Genomic DNA, 13,095 nt, shown 5'->3' with positions numbered 1-13,095 from the left:
CTACTTTAAAAAAGTAAAAACAGAGAGTATTAGATGCAGTGGGTGGGGATGGGCATCAGTGGTTCATAGAAATTGATTCTTAATAATAAAGACAATGTGGGTAACTTCTAGTGGAAAAAAATATTGATTAAAACTCACTTTTTATTTAAAATATGGGCCTTTCCAGATGGGGAGGATTTGGAGCAGTCTGGTTCAGGCTTAAAAGGTTCTTGTCTTCAGTGTGGTCCTATCTTATCTCATACTTGATGATCCCTTCACACTAAAGATGTTTATTCTGTCATGAGAAAGATTCAGACAGGTTTTTGAATCACCAGTTTACACGTTTGCAAGTTTACCTAGTTTACTCATGAGTAAAGAAGCAGCAGCAGGGGACAGTGACAGTGCAAAGAAGCTCACAGTAGCTTTACTGGTGGTACTGGTGAGAAGGAAAAACATTGGGGTGAAGGTTGGAGGGGAAAGAAAGGAAATAATTCCCCCTTTCCCCACTTTTCTCCTCAGCTGGGGTTCTGATGCCTTGTGGGAACAAAGTCCATGGAGTCGAGGTATCCCCCTTCTTTTTCCATGGCCATCATGTGGTGATTTTCCTTTGTTAAATAAAGTAAGTGGCATAGTGAAACAACAATGCATCAACATAGTACGGTATACCTATTACATATTTTATACCGAAGGACACCTCTAATGTATTAGAATGGTCACATCAGATGATGCCGCCCACAGCTCCATTTCGATGTGAACTAACCAATTGCACAGGCTACACAATGGGACAATCAGGAGCACGCTGAATTGTGTAAAAACCAACCAACCAACCAACCCAGAAACACTGTGCCAGAAAGAAACAGGATGGCCCTAAAAGGCAACAGGATTAAATGCTCTAAGTCAAAACACATCTAGATGCTATACCTTGTTCTGAATCAAACCACACCAAAACCGATCCAAATAGTGATCTATTTACCTCTCTGAACAGGCCCTGTGTTATCCCTGGCTTTAAATATGTTGTGTGTTTGTGTGTGTCCATGCTATTTATAGAATAGTCCATAACTGTTCTATAAATACAAACAAAAATTGTTAGAAAACAAAGATGCTAAACTGTATCAATTTACATGAGAATAAATATCACTGAATTCAGTGGGATGTGTTGCTGACTACATATACTGTACATAGGATTATGCTAGAGACCAGGAAAATCAGGTAAAAGAGTTGTGCTGAAAGCAACCCATAGTGACTAAAAACCAGAGAAAAGAGAAACGTTTTTCACAGATGTCTAGAAGTCAACATTGATTTTAAGACCAATGATAAGGAAGTCTATGTTCACTTTCAAATAACCATCCATCTGATCCCAGAAGAGAACTTGGAAGTAACTAGTTAAAAAATTACTTGCAATGAGTTCCTTTCTCAGTTACTAAGAGATAATGAAGTTATACTACAGTGGTAACTTGACTAGGGATAATGTTGCAGTATAACTACTTTTTAAAATTACTTTTAAAGATATTTCCTCTTGGGGAACTGGAAAAGGAGAAAGTATTTATGAAGTACAGTACTTGTTTCCTGTTGCTGTATGGATTTTCATTATCATCTTCAATGGTGCTGACACATGCAAAGGGACTCTAAGAATTTCATTACAATGGTTATCACTCTTTGGTTATCAATCTTTTTATTTTTACTTCTGGATGGATAATTCAGTCCTTTTAAATACTTCTGAGTAGATATGCATAAGCTGGATTGTTGTATTGTGCTGTTCTCCACTCCCCCATTTTTCCTTTTCCTGACTACAGCATCCATTCAGAGAGATTGCTCTGGGAATTCTTTGTTGAGGGCCCTTTTCTGTGCAGTAACTTATTTTTAAGCAAAACGTGCAAGTGAGGGCACACTGCGATGCCATTTCCTAATGAACCCTATGGACATTTTAAAGAAATGCTGTCTTGTCACTGTGTATTTTTTCCCCAGATTGACTTGGACTGCTTGGATGTGTTTTGTATGACAGGATAATGATTTATTTATAAATGTGTAACGAAGGGTGCAATTACATTGGCTCAAATTACTTGCTTTGGCTTGATTTACAGTCTAGGCTTAGATGAGCACACAAAGACCCCAAGTTGTTTCAGTCCAAATGTCCACACTGGGCTCTGAAATTGATGCTGTTTGATCTGTGCCCTTAGCTCCCCTCCCTTTGAAACTGCCCTCACGCCAATTCCTGGCTCTCCATTTACGATTTGCTGTCAATCTGCTGAGACTGTTAAAAGGGCAGTATATTCATCAAAACAACAACACAATAACAACAATGATAATGATAATAAAGGGTTGCATGGCAGTAGGAGGAAAGGGACAGTTTTCAAAGTTCTCCTTACATATACAAACATCTACACATAGAAAGGAAACATTTCAGTCGGCTGGAATTCATAGGAGTTTTATTAATGTCATATTTATTTTTAGTCTGCGTGTGTGCATGTGTGCAGAGGAGATTCAGTGCTAAACTAATGTATCAATGCAGTGGTAAGGTGATCTACAGCTAGATCCAATCATTTGTTTTAAAAAGTACTTTGGGGAGAACTAGGGAGAAAGATGATGGGTGGGTATTCCCACTATCCCAAAACATCACATCTCAACTTCTTCACCAGAAAACCACTCAAAGCCACACATACCAGTCCTTTTGTGAAACAAAACAAATGATCACACAAGCAAAATGCCATCTGGTCCGGTGGGCCAGATAGGCGGGGTATAAATTAAATAAATAAATAAATAAATAAATAAATAAATAAATAAATAAATAAATAAATAAATAAATAAAAATAACTGCAGTTGGAAAAAAGCAGAAGGCCCAAGGAGCGGGGGGGGGGGGGGGATCCAAATTGGAAAAAAAAAGCTCTGGTTTGCATTGGTGTTTGTTTTTTTTTTAACATTGTGTGGTCTTTGAAAAAAAAAACCTTCACATTCACTCATGCCACTTCTGGAGCAAATTATGAAGTATTTTCCAATGTACTCACACCCTAAAAGGTGCGTAAGTGGGCAAAGACCTTTTTCTTCAGGCAAGTTTTCCCTTAATGACTGGCTACCTGAGTGCCATTTTAAACAGATGGCTGTGCCTTACTGTTCTGAACGTGTTTTTCATGTTGCTTTTGTTTATCATTTTCTTTACTGTAGCATTTGTTTGATCCTTTTAAATATTTGTATACTCACTGTTGTTAGTTTTAAATATTGTCTTTTAATGTTGTAAGCCTCCGTAGGTCCCTTTTAAGGAGAAAGGTGGGGCAAAAATATTTTAAATAATCAGATTTAAATAGTTTACACATTCTAGTTTCATAGACTAATTACTTTAGGGGACCTTGTAGCTAATAGTTTTCACCTAATAACTGAAATCTAGTTGCTTGTGGGATTCAAGTGAGTTTTCATAAAATAACTAAAAAGAAACCCTCTTAGTTATTTTTAATACAAAAAGTTACTCTACAAATTACAGTTACAACAGCAACTAATCAGTTTGGGGTTGCAACAATAACATCATGTTTTAAATGTAACTTTTCAGGCTGTGCTTCAGGAAGGGAAGGTGGGTATCTGATAACAAGTTCAATGGGGAAGAAGCAGTTTTCAAACCATTCATTCCCACTTCAGCTATGGATGCAAAATAGGTAACCAGGGCATGGGTTAACTCAGAAATTGAGTCCCTTAGCAATGCAGTGAAGCTTAGCTGCTTCATATGGCAATACAGGGCGTTAGGACAAATATGGAGCATCTTTGCTGGCATTGTGCACTCTGACCTCCCCAGACAGAATACTGAGGTGAGGCGTGGGTGTATGGTGGGGTATAAGCACAAGTAAGTGATGGCTTTGCATAACATCACTCCTAATTTATCTTGGAGCATTATCTCTGAAGGCATCAGGCTTAGTTTCTAGTTTCCTGGCATTGTTGAGCACAAGCCAATAAGAAGCACCTTTAACTCTGGTGTGAAACTAACACAGTTTGAATAGATATAGATATAGAATAGATATAGATATACTGTAGATATAGATATAGATATAGATATAGGATATCTATCTATCTATCTATCTATCTATCTATCTATCTATCTATCTATCTATCTATCTATCTATCTATCTATCTATCTATCTATCTATCTATCTATCTATCTGTCTGTCTGTCTGTCTGTCTGTCTGTCTGTCTGTCTATCTATCTATCTATCTATCTATCTATCTATCTATCTATCTATCTATCTTTACTGGACAGAAAATGTCTCCTTAAGCCAAAGCCATATTTCTTGTCTGGAAGACAGTAGCAAGCATTGCTATCAGTGCTCATGGAAGAACTGAACAAGGAGATCTCAGTAGAGCTGAAGAAATGGAGATGCTTCAACCGCTGTTTGGACAATTTAATTTGCTGCAAATGTCACTCACCTTGAAAAATGTGTAGAGAGCATGGGCTGAAGTCCTAGCCCTTGCACCACGTGTTGACAGAGCAATTTCTCACTGACATTTGGAGACTTCATGATTCTGCCTCACAATTTTCTCTTTCCTCAAATGTCGAAACTATGCAGCAGATCTGATCTGCATGGGCTTGAAGAAGATGCCTGATCAATGACTGGCAATCAATTTCATTTACTGAAGCCGTGCTTAAAGCAGGTACCTTACAAAGGTTGATGGGTTATCAATGGCAGTGGGAGCAACTCTTAGAGCAACTGCAAAATGAATCCACAGACACCTTATATACACATATAATAGAAATTCCTTTAAATATTTTCTTCTAGCATCTAATAAAAAAAGTACATTATTCACATTATTTTTCCTACCTGTCTGTTCATGTGGAAAGATGTCTTTGTAAGGTACCTGTCAAGTACACTTCCTTCTTATTTACCAGAAAAAAATGAAAAGGAAGATGTTAGTCTTCAGATAATTGTTGAAGCAAACACACAGAAACAGAATTTAGCCCCTTGGAAATGCAGGGACCAGGAACCAAAATCAGATCTTCCATGAGTTACTCATTAATTTGGGTCACCCAAATTATTGTTGTGGTAAATTCCTGCATGTTCTTTTAATCATTCATTTTGTCCTCATTGCCCACATGCCAGTACATTCAGGGAAGTACTCTCCATTTCCCTCTAATGGGCAATTCTGATATTGTACCATGAAAATATGAAAATAGAAAAGTCACATAAGCTTGGAATTGTAAAGCGGAATGGAACCCCAAGTGCCACCTAATTCAACCGCCTTGCTGATAAAGGAAATCAGTATCTAATTCCTCTCTGAAATGAAGCAATATTTTTCATTGTGGACTAAATAACTCTTTAGTAAAGCCTCTATTGCCAAGCAAGTAACTCCATTACTTATACAGTAATCAGTTCCAAGATCTGCCAAGCATACAATGCCGGATAGATAACTGGTTTGAAGAACAAATCTATAGGTTCAGTGACACTGCTTATAATTTCTGTCCAGAATTAGGTTTTCTCATAATGCTTGCTCAGAACTATAGAGAGGTTCTCAAGAGCATGTTGTTCATATTTATTCTCAGCTATTAATATTCAGCATCATCAGCCTCGCAATATTTGAGGAAAGAGTCCTCAGTGGATCTGGTCTCTCAACAGCGCTGATGTAATAGCCTTGTTCTCATCTCTCTCTGCTGCAGCCTGATGGACTGGCCCTACCATGAATTACTCTTACACATTTATAAAGCCATATTTCTGATAGGTAAAGGTAAAAGTTCCCCTTGACATTTAGTCCAGTCATGTCGGACTCTAGGGTGTGGTGCTCATCCCTGTCTCCAAGCCATAGAGCCAGCGTTTGTCTGTAGACCATTTCCATGGTCACGTGGCCAGCGTGACTAGACACGGAACACCATTACCTTCCCACTGTGGTGGTCCCTATTTTTCTACTTGCATTTGCATGCTTTTGAACTGCTAGGTTGGCAGGAGCTGGGACAAGCAACGAGCACTCACTCCGTTACGTAGATTCGATCTTACGACTGCTTGGTCTTCCGACCTTGCAGCAAAGAGGCTTCTGCAGTTTAACCCACAGCGCCACCACATCCCTATTCCTGATAGGGATGAGCAAATCCGTCCTTTTCAGTTGACAAAAATCTCAAATTCTATACACTGTATGAAGTAATGAAGGGATTTTGTTGTTGTTGTTGTTGTTGTTGTTGTTGTTGTTGTTGTTGTTGTATCAGAATCAATCTATATTGGTTAAATGCAATAGGTTCCCACATGGGAGGCAGCCATATGTATCACCTGCCATGCAACTATTAAAGATATGGGCCTGTGAGGAAAAAGAGGTGACATGCTCAATTAGCACCACAAACATAGTAAAAGTTACAAAGGATTTGAAGAGAGACTTCTCAGAGCACAGTCCCCAAAAACCCTCTGCCTAGCTGGAAAATCTTTCAAGCTAAGATAAATGGGAAAAGAAAGGCAGACGAGAGAAGAACATACTGGCTGAAGAAGCAGGGAGGCAAGACAGCATTGCTTTTTCAGAGCAGCCCCATCCAAAGTTGGTTTTGCTTTAGCTGTGTTTCAAATGTCAAATTATTTCCATCATGTTTATAAACAAATTTGCAAATGTAGGAAAGCACCTACCAACAAACATTTCACCCATTATTGCTGCTGGCCGACACAGCATTTTGGAACAGTCAGTGACAGTGATGGATACCTAAATTCCTTTTCTCTGCTTTAAGCATATTGCCTGCCAATTTGCTAAGAGGCTTTGTGTCTGTTTTTTTTTTTTAATTAATTAAAAGTATGTAATTTTTCCCTACCTGCTCTTAGATGTATATGCAAAACTTAACCTCTATATCTTTAGAGGTATGATTGCCAGGTATGACTGCCAATCTAATACTCGCTTCTAGAGCACAGAAAAGTCTCCAGTGATCAATTTTTTTATGGTCCTCTTTGGTCTCTTCCTAAGCAACATCCATCAGTAGCAAAGCACAATACCCAGAATACAAACAACCTAGAAAACCGATGATCCACCAGGCGGAAGGCAAATCACCAGCCACCTGCTCCACCCCTCTTTTGCTGTGCTGCACAATCAGAATGACCATTATGCTCCTTTTGGGTTGCTTCATGGTTTTTTTAATGCATAGCATGCTGTGCAGATCGGTGAAGTATGCAAATGGAAATGCAGTATAGATACAATAAATTCAGCTATTTCTGTATTTCCTTGATTTATATCCTACCCTTTATCTTTTGTCTCTTACCTAACAAAATCTAGCATTAAATCTGCATTCGACATTGCTACAGCATGTCATATTTATATTTTCAGAGAATATTTCATATTCCTGCAAGGTTTTCCTTTCTGAGCAGTTGCATCCAACTTGGGACTCATGTACACATTAAACAAGAACCATGCATTCAAATTCTCATGACCATACACTAATCTGTGATTGAATTGCCATGTTTTAGGCAACAGAAATATTAATGTATTGTTGTGCTCATGTTCAGGTGGGTAGCAATATCTCGGACTGAATAACAATGAAGAAGGAGAGAGTTTCATGCTTATTGTTGTTTTGTTATTTAAACTCTTTGTGACACCATGGACCAGAGCACGTCAGGCCCTCCTGTCTTCCACTGCCTTCCAGAGTTGGGTCAAATTCGTGTTGGTAGCTTCAGTGACATTGTCCAACCATCTCATCTTCTGTTGTCCCCTTCTCCACTTGCCCTCACACTTTCCCAACATCAGGGTCTTTTCCAGGGAGTCTTCTCTTCTCATGAGATGGCCAAAGTATTGGAGCCTCAGCTTCAGGATCTGTCCTTCCAGTGAGCACTCAGGGTTGATTCCCTTCAAAATGGATAGGTTTGTTCTCTTTGCATTCCAGGGGACTCTCAAGAGTCTCCTCCAGCACCACAATTCAAAAGCATCAATTCTTCGGCGGTCAGCCTTCTTTATGGTCCAGCTCTCACTTCCATACATTGCTACTGGAAAAACCATGGCTTTGACTATGCTGACCTTTGTTGGCAAGGTGATGTCTATGCTTTTTAAGATGTTGTCTAAGTTTGTCATCACTTTCCTCCCAAGAAGCAGGCGTCTTTTAATTTTGTGGCTGCTGTCACCATCTGCAGTGATCATGGAGCCCAAGAAAGTAAAATTTGTCACTGCCTCCATACCTTCCCCTTCTATTTGCCAGGCATTGATGGGACCAGTGGCCATGATCTTAGTGTTTTTTGTTTTGTTTTGTTTTGCTGTGAGCTTCAAAGCACTTTTGGTGCTCTCCTCTTTCACCCTCATTAAAAGGTTCTTTAATTCCTCCTCACTTTCTGCCATCAGAGTGGCATCGTCTGCATATCTGAGGTTGTTGATATTTCTTCTGACAGTCTTAATTCTGGCTTGGGATTCCTCCAGTCCAGCCTTTCACATGATGTATTCTGCATATACAGTAATTCAATTAAGCAGGGAGACAATATACACCCTTGTCGTACTCCTTTCCCAATTTTGAAACAATCAGTTGTTCCATATCATTTTTATTAGCAGACTTTAAACTCTGAGCAGCCCTATCCACTTATCTCCAACTTCATAATCTAACTGTAAAGTTGTTTCTATGTATTTGCATAATGCCAGCATCTGAAAAAGGCAGGATCAAGGAGGCAGAACAGAGAAACAAAGGGGGCCTGCATCGGGGCCTGTCATGCTGTTTGAAGCCAGATGTGCATGGAGAACTAGCTCTATGACACTCGAGCCTTCTTGTTATGTAAGCTCTGGTAGCAGTATCATGGAGCCTGGAAAAGAAGAGCCACCATAAATTGGTGATGAACCTTTCGCAAGCCCTAGTAGCAGCTACAGTGTGTGCGGTAGAGAGGCTGCATGCAAGCTCTAGAAGAAACTCTAGCAAACTCTAGAGTTTTTGACATCTGCCTGGGCAACAAAACAGCAACATCATTAACAACAACAAAGGCTGTTGCTTGTTTCCAGGGCAATGTCAACAGTGCCAGTAAGTGGTGCTTTGGTTTCCACCTGTTATTGCAGGAGATTTTGGGCCACCCCTTGGGGCTAATACACTATTCATCCTTGATTGTTTAATCTACATGCTCAGTGTATTGATAATGCCTGGAAAGGCATGTGGAGAGAATGCTAAAACTAGGAATAGGAAATGCAGTGAAGGAGGGAAACTACTCCCATACCGAAGTCATATCTCCTGTGCTGTGTTTCTGGAGACATAGAGGTGTTGACGGAGTGATAGGACAACATACAACCAAATAATAAAACTGTGTAAAGAAGCTAAATGTTCACAAACAAACAGGCTGCTTAAAGACTGGCTGCCAGGTTGTTTCTGAACCCCTTCAAAGTACCAAGCCACTTGGGGCCAGATTACTTGACGAGTGCCTGTTCCTACACGTACCTGCTAATGCCCTGCAGTTCCAGGTGCTCCTCCAGGCATCCCACAACCAAAACAGGCAAAGCAGATGCTTACAAAAGACGCTTCTCAGTTGTGGCCTCTCATCTGTGGAACATCCTCCCAAAATGAACTCTTTTGGCCTGACACCATGGTCTTTTCAGTGCCAGTGTTGGTATGTGGCTGTGGAACCTGCAAGTACAGCCAGCCTGTGTGGCCTTGGGCAAGCTGCACAGTCCTAGGGTGCCCCCAGAAGAAGTGAATGGTAAGCCACTTCTGAGTACTCTCTACCTGGAAAACCCTGGAAAGGGTCACCAGAACTCAAAATTGACCTGATGGCACATTATTGTTATTTAAAGACCTTCTTATTCTCCTAAGCATTTTAAGACATGTGTTTCTGCTGGCATACATATCCTGCTGGTGCTTTTAATTTTACTTTATGTGCTAAAATGTTCCATTATTTTATGTTGGGTTCATCTTGGTTTAAAACTCTGTTGTCTTTGGTCATTGTTTTATTGCATTATTACACTTTATATGTTAAGAGACTTTATACCAGCTAGAGAACTCTGATTCACCCGAGGCTTAGAAACCCAGCAAACAAGCAAATATATATATATTGGTATGGTATTTTAAGGCACTCATTGGTTGCACAAATGCACATATTATGGATCTGCTTCTACGATTTATGGAAATCACTGTACTTTTAACAGCATCAGTTTGTTGTTGATTATAGAATTTGGGAGCATCATTCATTTAAAACCAGAAAAATATATTTGGCATATGGGACCTCTTGGTGTGATACAGTTTCACTACAGAAATTCTTACTGATCATCAAGGTACTGTGTATTACAATGTTCTTTGACTTATAGTAGAATCTGTGGGCTTCAAAAGCTTCTGTTTTAATAGCCATCTGTCTTCTGATTAATGTATTCTCGAAAGTGAAGAGAACTTTTGCATTGTGATTAAGAGTAGATAAGTGAGATACCATAACTAGGTTGAAACAAAGGCTACAACTTTATCTATCAATAAAGGATGTCCGGAACAAGCTCCTTCCATTTCCAGTCCAGATATAATAGCATTTTTGGGATTGTCCATTTTCTGACTGAAGGTCTTCTGCTACAACATTTCAAAGCTAAATGTCCACCTCCTATTATTCAATAGATGTATGACCTTATAACTCTTTCAAGAGTTTGAATGCTCAGCATACAGATCTCAGCTTTGTATCACTACCTTGACATTTGGTGCTTGTTTATCGAAGCTTATGCACAGCTTTTCTTCCCACTGACGAATTATCATATCTACATAGCTTTTTAAAATGGAACTCATTCTTTTTCCTTCTTGTGTTTCTTTTCAACCCTGCTGTTGTGTGTTCTTCTTTTTCTCATTTATGCACATTAAAAATAAATGGAGAAAAAGAAACCAAATATGTCTATGTGTCATCTTTTCAAATCAGAACTAGCCTTACCATGAAGTAGAGTACGGCAAAAGTCTGAGGCAGTGGCTAGCCATTATAGAGGACCTGATCTCTGTGCTACACACTAGCTTACAAGTCTTCGGACATCATAGAAAATTCTGTCCTGTTGCCACAGCTGAAGTCACACTGAACTGCCAGTCTAGTTCTCCCTTGCCTCTGGGATTAGCTTTGTCTGTGGTGTGACTGGCAATGTTACTCAACCTCTCCTGGCTTTTCATTGCCATACAGCCCTAGCTGTGTTGAGGGAGGATTTCCTAAGTCTCCTTCACAACCCAATAGCTGTGTGTTTAACAGGTCAACATGCCTCAAAGGCATTCTAGTTCTTGTATTGAGCCTAATGGCACCTAGAAACTTAGAATCATATACAGTAATAGTGAAGTTTGAAGGAGCCTATAAGGCCATCAAGTCCAGCACCTTGCTTGATGCAGGAATACAAATTAAAGGATATCTAGCAGATGATTGTCTAAGTTTCTCTTGAATGCCTCCAGTGTTGGAGCACTCACCACCTTTCGAGGTAATTGATTCCATTGCCATACTGCTGTAACAATTATGAAGTTTTTCCTGATATTCAGTTGAAATCTGGCTTCCTGTTACTTGAGCCCATTGTTGTGTGTCCTGCACAACAGTCATTGAGAAGAAATCCTCCCCTTATCTGTATGATAGCCTTTCAAGTATTTGAAAAGTGCTGTCGTACCTCCCCTCAGTCTTCTTTTCTGAAGGCTAAACATGCCCATTTCTTTCAGTCTTTCCTCATAGGGCATGGTTTCCAGGCCCCTGATCACCATTGTTCCCCTCTTCTAAACTTCTTCCAATTTGTCAGCATCCTTCTTGAAGTGTAATGTCCAGAACTGGAGATAATACTCAAGGTAAAGCCTAACTGGTGCTGAATAGAGACTCCCTTTTCCAGTCTAATTGATTAAAGATGTTAATGTTCACAGGTAAAAGCAAAAACACCCCGGAGTTCTCTTCTTATTAAGGCATGCTGGGTTGCTGTTCTTGAGTTTTTCTTTTCTTTTCTTTTGCTTTCGAGAGAGAGAGTGTGTGTATATATGCATATTCTTTTATATTTGGCTCCTTTTTTGTGGGAAAGCTATTGAATTGTTTTCTTTGTAACAACAATGTGTATTATATGTATAGGAACCATGTATTTTGCACCAATTTTTAATAGGGAAAAGGGCAGAATGCCAGGGTTTTTGCATATACAAACACTGTTCTGGGGGATAAAACAAGATTAGGAGTTATAGCCCCCCTCTTCACTCGCATGCATGGTGCAAAATATCACAGTGCTTTTGATGACAGATTGTTCGGTGTGATACCGTTTTTTTGTAGAGAGGAAGAAAAATGTGAGCATATTTCTTACATCCTTATTGATAATCCAGGATGCCATGAACAACTTGCTTACATTTGTCCATCTCCCCTTCTGTGAACTAGCTTATCACCATCATTGCTGAACGGCTTGACTCCATGGTGCACATTTATATATGTTTATCACCATTACCTATCATTTCTGCTGACTGGAGACTCGTTTGCTCTTTCTCTTGCACCATTTTAATGCATCCTTCTTCAATTTCCTACTTTCTTCCAATTGCCCCAGCTCTGACCCTTTAATGGTGTGGCTTTCACAGCGTTTATTGCAGTTCAGAATGGTTAGCTATTTATTTTATTAATTTCTCTATGCAGTTCAAGAACTATGAGGGGTTGCTGATAAGTATTGAGCCCTTCCCAGAATAAAATTGAGCTAGGAAGCTGCAACTGCCACACTATTCGACATATCCCCCCCCAGGAAATCAATGCACTTGCGACATCTGTCCTCCAGCTTAAGTCCCTGCAAATAAAATTCTTCCGACTGCTGGTGTAACCACTCATTTGCAGCCTTAGTTGCCTCCAGAACACTCCCAAATCATTGTCCCTTTAGGTGTTTTTTGACTTTGGGAAACAAATAATAGTCAGAAGGAGCCAGGTCAAGAGAATAGGGTACATGGGCCATCACTTGAAAGCCTAAGGATGTCAGTTTTGCCATTGTTTCACCTGCCGTGTGTGACGAGGTGTTGTCATGCAACAGGATGACACCTTTGGAGAGCTTTCCTTGATGTTTTTCCTTCATGTTTTTCCTCAACTTTGTCAATAAAGCACAGTAATATTTTGCATTGATGGCTGAACCCTGTTGGAGGTAGTCCACCAGTAGAACTCCCTTCTTATCCCAAAAAACTGTTGCCATTTGCTTCTGCACCGGCCTTTGCACTCTGAACTTCTTTGGCCTGGGGGAACCACTGTGCCTCCTTTCACTAGATTGTTCCCTTGTCTCAGGGTCATAACAG

Source organism: Pogona vitticeps, chromosome 1 (genome assembly GCF_051106095.1).
Source record: "Pogona vitticeps strain Pit_001003342236 chromosome 1, PviZW2.1, whole genome shotgun sequence".
Taxonomy (NCBI): Eukaryota; Metazoa; Chordata; class Lepidosauria; order Squamata; family Agamidae; genus Pogona; species Pogona vitticeps.
The sequence above is the reverse complement of the archived record's forward strand: the minus strand, read 5'-3'. Positions refer to the sequence as shown.